The sequence below is a fragment of the Zosterops lateralis genome (assembly GCF_965231275.1).
Source record: "Zosterops lateralis genome assembly, chromosome: 1".
In the NCBI taxonomy this organism is placed as follows: Eukaryota; Metazoa; Chordata; class Aves; order Passeriformes; family Zosteropidae; genus Zosterops; species Zosterops lateralis.
In genome coordinates this window covers 153,358,799-153,373,321 of record NC_139762.1, presented here as the reverse complement: position 1 = coordinate 153,373,321, position 14,523 = coordinate 153,358,799, and positions in this window count along the sequence as shown.

The following is a 14,523-nucleotide window of genomic DNA, read 5'->3' as shown; positions in this document are numbered from 1 at the left end:
GTGGAGTCAAGTTTTCCCAAACACACCACATCCCCAAGCGAAGGAAAAGGAAGCTTTGCAGAGCCAAAGTGTTGCTCCACATGGGCTTTAGCAGCGGGGCTGGGAACAAAGGCTCCTACTCACCCAAACAATGTGTATCTCACCCGTATATAAATATAGCGATCTCGGAGTGAGCACATCTCCTGTTCAAAGTTCACCTTCAGAAAAACCCAACAAAACACCCAGATGTCTCACACTTTCTTGACCTCTCTCCTGCCTTCAGCTCATGTAGTGAGACACTGACCAGCCCTTTCCCCTTAAGGCTGATTAAGTCCTGCTCTCCTTGCTCCCAACAAGCACTTTCATCACTCCGAAAACTGAATCCAAGTTTCTGAGTATTTCCAGTTATCACCATGCAGAAGTTTCTGCACAATCCACCACCACTGACACGAGTGACCACGGGGAGCAGGTCTTTGAGGCTCAGCTGCACAGATGAGATTTGTACCAGCAAAGCCACTACTGTCACCATTGCCACCAGCATGAGCAGCACCACCAGCATCACTACTGACACCACGACACCATTGCCTCCAGTGTCACCACCACCATCACTGCAACCAGAATCAGCAGCACCACCACTGTCACCATTGTGACCACAACCACCACAATGACCACTGCCATGAGCACCACCACTGCCACCAGTGTCACCACTGCTATCAGCAGGAAGAACACCACTGCCATCACTACCACTGCCACCAGCATGAGCAGCACCACTGTCACCACCACGACCACCATGTCACCACTGCCACCAACACCTACACTGCCACCATCATCAGCAGCACCAGCTCCAACTACTGCCACCAGTGTCACCTCTGCCACCCCTATGAGCAACACTACCACTGCCACCACCGGGTTCCACCAGCACGAGCAGCATCACAGCTGCCACCATCACCATCACCGGTGATGACAGGGAGGACAGGTCCCAGGACACAAGAGAGCCACAGCACCGTCCCCAGCCTGTGACTGCAGCTGGGACACGGCCAATGAGCTGAGATTTCCTCCAGTTGCATCCGCATGGAAGGAAACAGGAAAGGTCCGGGAGGAGAGCGACGGAAACAAAACACCCAGCAGGAGCGGCCATCTGTGGGGAGAGCTGTAAGCAGCCACTGGCACGTCCTGCTCCAGCTGCAGAGCTTGACAGAGCAGATGGGATGTCCTGGAAAAGCCATACTGGGTACTGTCTTTGGCTGTGGGGTACCTGCTGCTAGGAGCAAAGCAGTGCCTGGCACTATCTGCCTGGGAGGCATTGTGGGGTTTTTCTTCCAAGGCCTTTATTTTTCTGGTTGTTCCTCTTGCTGCATGTGATGTTTTCTGAGCAAAATGCAACAAGGAGGATTAAAAACGCACAGGTGCAGAGGGAGAGAGATGGGGGGCTCTTGGCAGCCCATGAAAACACACCTGCAAGATAAATCAGGTCATACACATCTTTCCCCACATCCTTTTTGATGTGCAGTAAATACTAAGACTAACATGAAATTTCCTCTAAGAGAGCTGTGCAGCCCTTGATTTTACAGCTCCAGCTGGACTTAAGGAGTGTGGTAGCATTTAGAGAGCAGGGAAAGATGCCAGCATGATGTTGGCGTGGACATTTACAACCAGGAGGCACTCAGGACATCAGGAAAGAGGGAGGAATGGGGAAGCTGAGGCAGTGAGCCAGCCAGCCAGATAAAAAGAAGAGCAGAGTCTTCCCAGCACTGTGCATGCAAGCTGGGAATGCACCAGAGGCACTGGTAACATGATCAAACCTTTCTTATCTTGTATTTGCACCTTTTGTCTTTGAAGAGAGGCTGAGGCACAGCTCTGAAAGTGTCTACAAAGGTCCTTTGGGAGTTGTTTTTCCCTCTTACCCAGATTCACAAGCCCTGGACATGGACCCTGTGCCCACTTTGAGATTCCTGTGATTCCACCAAAGCTCATGGGGCAATGCCCTGGAGGGAAACATGATGCTTCAAGCACCCCTTCAACAGCCCTTTAACAAGAATTTCATCTTTCCCCTTCACATGCAGCCCCCAAGCAACTAGAATTTGAGGTCTACATGGACAGCTTTTTAACCTAATTCCTTCTTGCACTAGAAGAAATTCAACCATCAGAGGATTGTGAAAAGGCACTAGACCTTCCACACCGTGGGGAACAGGAACCCCCCCAGCTCAACTCCATCCTCCATCCATCCCTCCCCCCCTGTCCCCAGCAGTGCAGGACTCACAGGCAGCCACCGGTGGCCCTGCTCACAGCGAGATCCTGGTTTTATGATCCGGGATATCCCCTCCACTGCCTTCCCCCAGCAGCCACGAGGAGCTTGCAGCCATGGTGCTGATGTCAGAGCCTTTTCCTGGCTTGGATTTGAAGGGAAAGGAGGAAAAAAAAGAAAAAGAGGAGGGAGGAAGAGAGGCCAACTCCACTGGGAAAAGTAATAACAGGCTTGGGGCTGGCTACCTCCCAAATCTGCAGAGGGTGTGCTCTAGAGGTTTTTTTTGGGGAGGAGTGAAAGGCTCAGTTGCCTGGGGACAGATGGTCCCTACACTCTGGGTGCTTAATGCACAAGGAAGTCAGGCACTCCAAATACTGGGGGCCAGCTCCTCACATCCTTCAGGGATTTTTTTTGGCCAGAAGAATCAGGAAAAAAAAAAGCAATTCTGTGTGTGATTGGGCATTTCCAGGCTTTAAGCCTTCTCCAACAGTATCTCTGGAAAAAAAAAAAAAAAAGAATCCCAAAGCAGCATCCTTGCCCCAAAACACACACTGCGGGCAAACTGACTCCTGTGGTGTCCTCCAACAAGTGCCACTGCCACATGTCTCTCCCACTCTGAAACTCTGGTGCAGCTGAACATCTGCCCAGCTTTTTTCTTGTGGTTTCTCACAGTATTTTGAGCAAATTCAATACTTGTGGCAGGTGGCAAAGTTTGGGGATGGGGGGTGCAGAAGGATGTGTTTTTTGAGAAACAGCAGCACACTCTTGGGAAGGGCAGGGAGGAGTTGCCATGACCTCCCTTTTGAGGTGCAGTTTGAGCCTGTGTCCCACCAGACATGAACTTTGCTATTTGCCATGTCCCCACCTCAGTGGTGGGATTCTGATGGGAAGTTGTCCCTACATTACCTGGTCTTACCTCGTCAGGCCACCAGCAGCCCTGACCCAAGGCCACCAGAGCCCTGCCTGCGTCACTGGTGCCTCTTGCATAACCCCAGCCCAGACTGGCTGCGGTGGCTTTGATGGAAGTTTGCTGAGATGAAGGGGGCTCCAGGGGACTCAAATCTACCCAGAGGGTGGATTTTGACCTGCAGATAATGTTGAAATAGTGCTCTGTGACATGCTGGGGATTCAACACAGGACAGAACATGCTCTGCCTGTGTTGTGTCCCATGGAAAGATCTCTGGTGGCATCAACCTACAGTCAGGATTGTCCAGAGGAGCCAAGCTCTGCAGAAAGGCAGTTCTTCCTAGTCAATGGCACCAGGTTTAGATGATGTTTGTGGATCTCTGAGCTTCCTCCACCACCTAGACCCTGTGCTGCCTGGGGTTGTCCTCCCAAACCATCTCGCTCTGCACTATTTGGTTTACACATTTCGCCCCACGGAGACAGGGTCATGCATATCATGAGGGCTGAGCACCACCAGCCCTCTCCTTTGTGGTGGACACCAAAGCACTTCTGAAGGCAGCCACCAAGCCCCTGGGGACAGTGCTGCACAGAAACCCCTGGGCTGTCTCCTCCTCCTCCTGCCAGCCATGGCCAATGTCACTTTACCAGCAGAAACTGCCCCTTGAAATAGTCATTCCAGGGATGTTCCTTTTCCAGCAGGATGGGACAGAGATGCTGCACGTAGGTGAGAAGTGTCCCCTCAGGACTATCAACAAAACAGAGAGATCCTGGGGGAAACACAGTTGAGTGTCAGCCAGGATAATTAAAAGCCATGGAGGAAGTGAAGGGGGATGGGAAAAAGGCTGCTCTTAGGTAGGATGTGGCAAGGTCTGGCAGTGTTATCAGGACTCCCCAGCACGTCATGCTCCTGGCTCCTCCCATTAAGCCCAGGTCCTGCAGAGATTGTTTTCCCTAAACCCCTCTTCCACAAAACTCCTTAGCTCTAGCAAAAAGCCACAGCAGAGCTCCGTGGTTGCCGTGGGACAAGTGCTCTGCAAAAGCAACGTTGACAAAGCTGTAAGGACAAAGGTGGGTACTTCCAAGCTGCCAGTTTTTGAATGCATGGCTACAGCATGGCCTGATCCTGCACCCTCTCCTGCTCCCCTGCACCCTCTCCCACCCTCTTGGACCCAGCCACCCTCAGCAACAGGGACAAAACCCTTTGGTCCTGCTGCCCTTGCGCAAAACCCCAGAGCTGTGCCAAAAGTTGTCCCCCACCTGTGGGAGCTCACAGAGCAAATGAAGGTGGTTTTCTTTCAAATAAAAGATCAAAGGGCATGAAATGCTGAAAGTCACAGCTGTTCTTGTTGGAGGGACATCAACATCTCCACTCGCTCTGCAGAGCCTGCCTGGTGTGTAAAGCACTGCCTCACGTCCTCAACCTCATTTGCACCTTGTCCACATGGGAGATGGGAGACTAAACTGGGAGGAGGAGGAGGGAGGATCAAGCATTACTTTGGAGGAAGAAGATTAAGGCAGTTCAAAGCTCATATTGCTCAGAGTCTGCAAATCAGAATCATAGAAATGTAGAATCATTCAGGTTGGAATAGATCTCCAAGCTCATCAAGTCCATCCTTCAACCAAGTACCATCCTGCCCACCAAACCACATTCCTGAGTCCTCTGATTTTTGAACACTTTAGGGATGGTTTCCACCACTTCCCTGGGTAGACCATTCCAAGGCTGAGTTGCTCCTTCAGTGAAGAAACTCTTCCTGATATCCAACCTGAACCTCCCCTCCTGCAGCCTGAGGCCTTTTCCCAACTACAGAACTTCTGAAACTCAAAGCCCCTTGGAAATTCACCTTGCAGCTGGGCTCAGATGGGCATAAAAAGGAGAGGATGTGGCCATGGCTCTTTCCCCAGCTCAGGAATTGGTGGCCAGGGAGACCTCACTACAGGCTTTCAATGTATTTAAGAGAGGCTGAAAAAAAAAGATGGAAAAAGACTTTTACATGGGCCTGTAGTGATAGTACAAAAAGCAACAGTTTTAAATTGAAAGAGGGCAGGTTCATATTGAAGATAAGAAGGAAATTTTTTTATGACGGGAGTGGTGACACACTGAAACAGGTTGCCCCCAGAAACTGTGGCTGCCTCATCCCTGGAAGAATTCAAGGCCAGGCTGGATGAGGCCTTGAGCAACCTGGTTGCAATGGAAGGTGTCCCTGCCCATGGCAGCATGGTTGAAACTAGATAATCTTTAAAGGTCCTTTTCATCCCAAACCATTCCACGATTCTCTGAGTGCCTGATGGCCAGGATGGTTGGGTGTCACTATGACCCTTGCCCCGGGTTCTCCACATCAGCTTCCACCCAGCTCCCCACCTGCCTCTTCATCAAGTAGGGCTCAAACTGGATTCCAGTTTAACCAAGGTATTAAAAAAACCCCTTCCTGGAACAGGACACTCTGAGAATTAGGAAAATGGGATGAAAAAATCCTTTGGGCTGGAGCCCTACAGTGCTGAAGTTTGGAACGTGGTCTTGGACTGCAAAATTGGGCTCCCCAATTACCATCAAGCCTGTCCCTTTCTGGGCTGCACACCAGAAGCAGAGAGCAGCTGCTGCAGCCCCAGACAAGCACATTTTAAATCACATCCTCACTTGTCACACAGAGATGGTCTGGCATGCCAAGGCTGCTCCCAGCCACTGCTGGAGGTGAAACCAGCTAAAAAAAGATGGCCAACTATATAGATTTTGGCACTTCTTGAACTTAAATGAACCGTCTTTCGATACAGAAGACGAATAGTCATCCAATCCTGTTCCTGTCATTCACAGGAAGGATTTCCAGCAGGGGCTTTGTAAAAGCCAGCAAATGCCCTGGCATCTCAGGAAGGGAAATTGCAATGATTTGCATGAGCAAAAAGCTCGTGTCAGAGTCACTGTGAGATGATGATACTTGGTGCTCTTCCCATCCTGTCAGGGAAAGCAAGGAGAAGGTCATGCAGCACAGCCAGCTGGCTTTGATGGACTGTGCCTAGGTGATGCTGGAGATCACCAAAGGAGAAGAACCACATGCTCAGGAGAATGGCAGGATGAGGAAGGAATCCATCCTGTCTAGAGTGGAAACATCACCTGAACACCACAACAAGAGGGAATGCCACATCCCATGAACGGTGCACCCAAGAAAAAAGCAAATCCAACAGTGGGATATCACAATCTCGAAGTACCTTTCCAGACTGATACCAATCTTGGGACAACATGGAGGTGAAATGGTCAGCACCAAGTGGTTTTGGAGCTGGAGGAACCTGCAGTTAGCATCACTTCTCCCCAAAATGCCAAAAGGTTGGTCTGACTGTTCAGGAAGTGCCCAGGAAAGCTTACTCATGAGCATGCTTTGCCTTTGACTTTCTTTCATCTAGATTTTTGCATAAATCTGGTGCAGTCTTTAGGGAAATGCAAATTCCCTGGAGAAAAGGGAGCGTTTGAAGGCGCTGGCTGCTCTGATGCTCCAGGCGAAGAAGCGACGCTTTTATCACCTGAAAATTAAATAAAGGCTGAGATGTGAAGCCTCCCCACTCTGCTAAGCAGGAAAACTTCCTCAGCTCCTAGGGCCGGATCCAGCAGGGATGGGACAGGCAGGATGCGGCGTTTCATCCGTGCTCTGCACATCCTCCCCAGCCCCAGGGGTGATCTTTAATGGCCTGGAGACACGCAAGCTGCTCCAGCTCAGCTTGGTTTCCCGGCTCCGCTTGGCTCCCGGATGGTTTCTGAGGCATTTTGACACCCCAGCGTGGGTGGCTTTTTCCAGCCACCCTTGCTGTGCAGGAGCAAGCTCTAATCAAGCTGAAAGCAAATGAGCTTCCCTGGGTAAAGGAAGCTGCAAGCCCAAATTCATCATTTACGATGAAGCCGACTGATGATAGTAAATGTTCCTGGGGATGCACACGCACATGCTCTGCCTCTCAGCAGGGAAAAAGGGAAAGGAGGTGAATGAAAAAGCAACACCAGTAAAAAACTGTCTGGATTAAATACTGGCTTTGAGAACCATCCAATATGGCCCCTGTCCCTTTGCTCCTAGGGGCATATGTGAGAGGGTTTCATCCTGGGGAGGAGTCAGACATACATTCCTTACCCTGTTGGCCACGAGCATAACCTGGGAGGGTTTTTCTCCATCTCTTTTTCATGCTACTTCCTAAAGAGCCAGGCTGCTGCAAACAGAAAACAAAACATTGAGGAATATCTATGGAGACTTTGCAGAAGACCCAGTGCTGACTTAGGGCTCAGTTAGTTCCCCCACTGTAAGCTCCCTTGGTACAGAGAAAAAGCAAATTGAGGCCATTCCTATTAATATACCTGGCTCCATGCTGAAATTCACACTATTTCAATTATCCTAGAAGAAATACCCTACAGGCACAGATATATACAGAGTACTCCAGCAGCCAGCACAAAGGATCTTTTGCTACTTCACAAATAATTTAAATTTGGCATTGCACGTGACAACCAACAGTAAAACCAGCCTGGTGTGGGCTGGATCACACTGGGACAGAGGGAGCAGAGACAAAGGACACTGAAGATGTCCGCTCCAGCCACAGGACATGTGGCTCATCTGCTCCAGTGCAAAGTCAGCAGGTACTGGTTTGGCTCAGTTCCACCAGCACGAGGCCATTGTGACATCGACAGCCATCTCGGCAAAGGCTCCATGGAGTCGATCTTGCCTTGGGGGAAGTTAAAAAATAAATTAAAAAGTTTATTTTCAGCTTGATCTGTTCCCAGCTCATCTCTCTACAAGCAGGCAGCTGTACAGGCAGGGCACTGTGGGCAGCACTGGGACAGGCAGCCAAGGGTTGCTAAATGAGCACTGTAATTCAATGCCGAGGCATGGGGTGAAACTCTGCCGTGTGCTCCCACATGGGAATTTCTCTGGCATTTTCTTTTATCAGCTGGTCGATAAAACATCCCCATCCTGTTTCCAGATCTCCCCTAAGTGTCACTTATCACGCAGATGGAGCACATCCTCTCTGCTGTCATTAGCACGTCCTGGGCTGCCATTTACTAGAAATGCAGCACAGGGACTTCCCTCAAGCTCCACCAGATAGTGGTACCTGAAAGATTGCGGGAACCTCAGCAAGAGACTTCCCTGCAAGGTTTGAAAAGGCAAACCAACCTTTCCAATGTAGCTGGACCCAGCCTCCCTGTCTGAGTCTTGGCAGGACTGTGGGGATCTGCATCTGGATGGGTGCACCCATGGAGCCATCACCTAACTCAGGCACAGAGGAGCACCTGCCCCAAATCTGATACCAGGAGACTGGTACAGTGTAGGAATAGGAGCTTTTAGTTAACACAAATGATCAACTCTGAGCTCACTCACTTCTCCAGCACAACCACAGGCAGGAGCATCATTGCGGAATTGCTGCCTCCAAAGCTGGTGACAAACATCACCAAATCCTCACCAGGAGCACATCCCAGCCACCCTTCCAGCTTACAGCCATAGCACCAAGGATGAGGAAAATCCACAGCATCCAGGACCAGTAGCACATCTTTCTGATGTCAGGGCATTGATGAAACTCTGGTCTTCGACCTGTCCACTTCAATAAAACAAACAACGGCTCCATGAAATCTCTCCTAACTTTAGCAGACACCAATTTTAGCCCAGCTGCCTGCATGACGCCTCTGTTGCATTTCTATGCCTAGTTTCAGGCAGATATTCTGATTTTTGTAATGCCTGAAGACAGTTGTGGGGAATGCACAGCCATTTTTAAAGCAACGGCAAAAAATCCCCAGTGTTTTAAAGGGAAACAGAGAGGGGGAAAATAGGCTTGTTCTGGAAAAAGAACTACTAAGATTTGCTGACAAAAACCACCAACATGTAAGACACTCCTATTCTGACCCCCATCTCTGGTCCATGAAATCACAAAGCTGGACCATGGGCTGCCCCACTTGTTCACCGTTCACTGCCACTCTGTTCTTGTTATCTTGGGGGAATGGAATAAGGTTACATGGCCTTCCCATGCGAAATCTTTCTGCACATTTGTCATCATTCAGATGGGTTTAAAATTTGATTAGTTTTTTTCAACTTTCATTTTTGGAAGTGATTTATCATGCTTTTACACTTTAGCAGAGAGTGCTAAATGGATGGAGGATGCTCAAGAGCAGCTCTGGGATATACAGAAGGTATCTCCATGTCACGTTACAATATGAGCCTTGTACAATATGAGAATTTGAGACAAACTCTGTCTCCAAATCACGCCTTTTTCAATGAGTTCATTTTCAGGAAGCTATTCCATCCACTAAATTCAAAAAATGTCTCTGGCTCGTATCTATTAAACCAGATAAATGAGTTTATAAGTTCATAACTCGAACTGAAGTCAGAAAGTTTCATCTTTCGTTTTCTAGAGCTGATTCATGGCCAGCCTGACCCGAAATGTGAGCTTGCTTCAAGTTTTTTGTCATTTCAGGGTTCATTTGCAGTTTAAAGTGATGTTCTCCTCCTGCCTTAAGTCTCCTGTGCTCTCATCCCAGCTCAGTGCTGGCACAGCTTCTCTCTGCACTCCCCAAAGCCTGTGTGGACACTTTTTGAACTTGATCAAGTGAAATGTCCTGGGATTTGCTTCTTTGTCAGAAATTCAGAGGGATGTCAAGCAAGGATTTTGGTCCTGGGGCTGCCCAAGCAATCATCCCTGATGCTGAGCACAGGCACAGAGCACCACCTTGGACTTATATTTATCTCCAGAAAGACATCTGAGCTTTTGCAAACTGAGCTTTTCCCCTCTCTGCTACACCACTACAAAAATTGTGAGCTTCCTTATTTCACTGAACCTGGCTCTGCAGAGTTTTCTGGTCTGCAGAGTCAACAAGAGGAGCAGCCTGCTTTTTGGCTCCCTTGGAAACTCTGCAGTCCAAGAAAATCAGACGAAACATTTGAATGCGCTCAAGCTTGTTCATCAACAGTCTGATTTCTGAGGGAGCTGACCCTGCCTCCAGGCTGGCTGATGCTGCACCAACAGCAATATTTTTGGGTCCTGTGTGGAATACTCCTGCAACAGCCCTGCTGCCAAGTCTTGCAAAAGTTCCCATGCTGAGGAGCTGGATGTGAGGAGCACCCACTGCAGGGTTCCTGTGAGTTGCTGAAACATCTCAGCTCACCGGGCAAGGGTCAGAAGTGAGGAAGGATGTGCATCATGTTGACTACAACTCAATAAAAGCAACAAAATACCTACAGAGGACTGCCTGACATCTCACATCAACTGTCACAGGAGGGCTGAGGTTGGAAAGGACCACCTCCAACCTCCCCAAGGAGTGGAGCATCATGGGCATCTCACCTCTGATGCCTTGGCACCCTCATGGACATCCTGCAGATCAGATGGTCATTGCAGTCCTGCATTACCACCAGGCCTTGATTGATGGATGAGATTCCTGGTCCTGGCTACATGAACTGTGCTTCTCTGAGATGTGGCATCTAAAGCACACTTCTAGAGTTAATGGATACAATTTCCTCCCTTTACCCTGCCCAAAGTCACCGAAGGACATGGACCTGTATGAAAACACAGATCTCCATTTCCAAATGCCCTCTCTCAGCTGCAAAAAGCATCAAACTCTTTCACTAGAGTCCTTCAGAGACAGCAAACACACCGTCAACCCCAAAATGTGGTGATCACTCTGGATCCTCCGAAGAGGCTCATCCACAAAGCCCATCCAAGGCACAGTGCCTGGTCCTGGCCCAGGATGAGGCATCTGGCTGAGCCCACAAGGTGGAAAGTTCAAGTGGCTCCTATTTATTTGGCTTTGCAGAGAGCAGTTGCCCAGGCTGAATGTGGGCCAAGCACCTTCCCATGGCAGGAAGTGCTGCTGGAGTCTTTAAATAATCACCAGTGGTCAGGGCTTTGGTTTATTCTGGATGGAAAACCATCCCTCACCCTGTGTCTGCTCCAGCTCTCTCCTGGGTGTAAATGTCAACATTTCTCTTATTACCTCCTAGGTCTTCATGTCCATATCCACCAGCCCCACAGGGAAACTTGATAGAAACAGGCAAAGTTCTCCAAGCACATGCATAAAAACACGTGGGCTTCTCATCCCTTGTGAAACATGAATTTATGTCCTACAGTCAAAACTTCCCTTTGCCTTTGTGTAAATTTGTAGCTCCCTGGGGCTCTCCTGACCCTTCCCATCCTGCTTTAAGGTCCACACACATCTCCTCACACTCCAACACTGAACTGCACCACCAAAAGTGCCCCTCACCTTCCTGCAGCTGGACTGGTGCGTTACCAGTTCATAGGATTAAAATCAAGAATAAAATCCTTCCTCCAAGGCAAACAGAAAATGCCAAGATCCCTCCACAAAGGGTTTTCTTGAGTATTTCCCTGGGGTACTTGAAATCAGAGTTCTTGCCAAAAACCTGGGTAGAATGGGTCACCCTGCAAATCCTGCTTTACTGATGGAAAGTTCTCAAAAGCTGTTTCACTGGGAAGCCTGGTTACTTTGGGATTTTGGCTTGCCAAGACTCTGAGGAACATAAATGATTTTTTTTTAACCTATAGTTGTTGTTAACATATTAACCTAAAATGATGGCTAGTGAGAGGAAACTCTGTAAATAAGCAAAATAACATTTTACAGTTGGAAAACAAGACCTTGTCCTGACCTCCTCTTTTGGGCAGATTCATTGGCGCACAGCAAACCAGTATTTTATTTTAAACTGTGCTTGTAAAAAGTTAAAAAAAGCTGCTTCCTTGACACTTAAGTCAGGTAAGGACACAGCAGGCCAATTTGCCATATAAATAAGCCTGCTCTTGTATACACATGTGTTTTAAAAAAAGCTTATGAAATGTAAACACATCAGCTTTAACAAAAAATAATTCAGCCTCACTGAAACCATTTAAGTGGGACTGAGCCAGGCTTCAGAGATCTGCACAGGGCATGCTAACACTGACCCAAAAACTCCTTAGAGACAAATAAAACACTCTCATAAACATGCAAAAAGGAGCAAAATTCAGTGTATTTCTGAAGGATCATCCCTAGAGCTGCATTTCTCTCTTGGCTATAGGAAGAAGTGATTGGGGGGGGTAAGATTTTCTTACAATCCATGTGAGCACATTCCACACTGTCCACCTTCTTTGTACCACCCAGACGGGCAATTTTTCTATTTGTTCCTGGCCTGTACATCTCAGGAGAGGAGCCAACCACCAAGAAACTTAGGCTTTAAAAATAAAACACAGTCTTGGCTTCAGAGGGGCAGGTGCAAGGGGAAAAAATACTTTTAACCCTCCTTCTGCAAGAGGGGAATGCTGGGACCCCCCTGAGTGGTGCTTGTCTGAGTTTAGAAGATTTATTTGGAGTCGATGGAGGCATCTGACTGGTGGTTAATCCTGTTGCTGGGCACTGGGGTTGGGGAAGTGGACATCAAAGCATTCCTGCATCTGCTGGGGAAATGGGAGAGGCGGCAGACAGGGCTCTGCCTCTTCCCTGCGTGGCTGCTGGGGCCACAGGCAGCACAGACCTGAGCTTGAGGCTCTCCAGGACCAAGAAAAGCCGTCTAGGTGTCTGAACAACTCCTTGAGGATGGATCTTCCACTAGATTTGCTGCGCTTCCATCCTGCTGCAAACACAAAGATGAGAATCTCCAGCCCTCTGATCATTTCTGTGGTCTCCTCTGGACCCGCTCTGACATGTCCACGTCTTTTTTGTGCTGGGGACCCCAGACCTGGGCACAGTTCTCCAGGCGGGGTCTCACAAGGGCACATTCTAGGATCCTTTGAAAATGAGCTCCCAGCCAGCTCACAAGACTAGTGGCTGGTGTCCCTAGATCCATCCATCCTGGGATCCATGGTGAAAGCTTGTTCCTACCACTGACTGAGGATGGTTTAAACCTCTTGTGAGCTGGTTCGGCAGTAATCCAGGAGTTAGCATCTGGTCTGGAGATGAAGAGCACATTAAGGATTTAGCAGGACCTGACAGCTCATAAAGGGTGTCTAAGGTAACTTTGTCAAAGATTGGCATTCAAGACTTCTCCATCCAAGGAGTCAAACAGCTGCAGGCAAGCTGTCTCAGGGGAGTTCTGGGTACACTGCATAAATCTCCAACCTTATTAAAGCTCCAAAGACCACAGAATCCAGCTCCTGACCTTCTCTGGAGCAGAAAACGACAAAACATTTCCTGTTATTTATAGCAGCTGGAGAGCCTGATGGGAAAACCCCACTTGTGAAACGTGGGCTGCTTGCCACGGCCGCTCTCAGGGAACGGTCAAGCTGCTCTGAACTCCAGCCTGGATGGACCATTTCATCCCTGGGGCCACTTCAGCCTGGGCAAGACCACATCCAGAGGCTGCACAAGAGGAACAGGAAAATGAATCTTGCTCCCTTTGGCTCTTCCAGGTCATGTTTGCATGGCTTAGCTTGAATTAGACAAGGCTGAGCATCCCAGAGAGGCAGCTTCACCTATGGGCTACAGGCATGTGGCCACCCTTGAGGAGGAGTTAATCTGTATGAGGCTCCACCTGGATGTGGCTCACCTCACCTAGGAGGCAACTGTCAGCTTTTTAGGGAAACTGAGGAAAGGGCACAGCCCCCTGCCCACCTCCACTACGTGCCACCCCCCTCCTCAAAGCACGGCAGGACAGGCACTGGCACGTTTATCTCCTGGCAGCTGGATTTCCACCACTCTGGCACGCGGGGAAGGCGCTTTCCAGCATGTTCAGTCACACATGTGCAGGAAACCTTGCAGCCCAAGGCGAGCTCTTCCTGCACCAGGACAGGCTTTGCTGCTGGGAGCCTCTCAGCCCTGGCCCAGCTAGAGAGGAGCATTTGTTGTCATGCTGTCGAGGAGGATTCCCAAAGCTTCTGTCCTGGGCCGGTGCCAGGGTGGGTGTTCTGCGCGCTCCCCGGCCGAGGGAAGCTGCTCGTCAGGCAGGGCCCTGAGGTGCTGGGAAGAAACTCGCCAGCCACGAGAGGAGCAGCCAGCTCTGGAGCTGCCATGACAGAGGCTGAAAGGATGTGATGGCACCCAGGGACACGCCCTGACCACTGCCCTGTCATGGTGAAAAATAAGCCACTGGGCTGAGGGTAGGGTGACACTGAGCGTCACCAGTGTCAAGGCAGCAGTGAACAGCTGCTGGGATTTAGGACCACGCTGGCAACAGCACAGGTCACACTCCAGAACTTCACCTTTATCATGAAGCTTCTGCTTCTGTCCAGGTAATGATGCCTTGTGTAGGATTCAGCTTGAGAGCAGAAACCTGAATTTACGGACCTAGGAGCCTCATTAGAATCATCACAAAAATCACAGAATGGTTTGGGTTGGACAGGGACTTCAAATGTTTTCTATATTTAGTCCTGCAAGGAGACCTTCCAGTAAATCAGTCACCTGGTCCCAGGCTTCTTGACAGGCTCCTCCTGTCCTGCTCTGCTACAGCTCTGCTGCTGGTGAATCT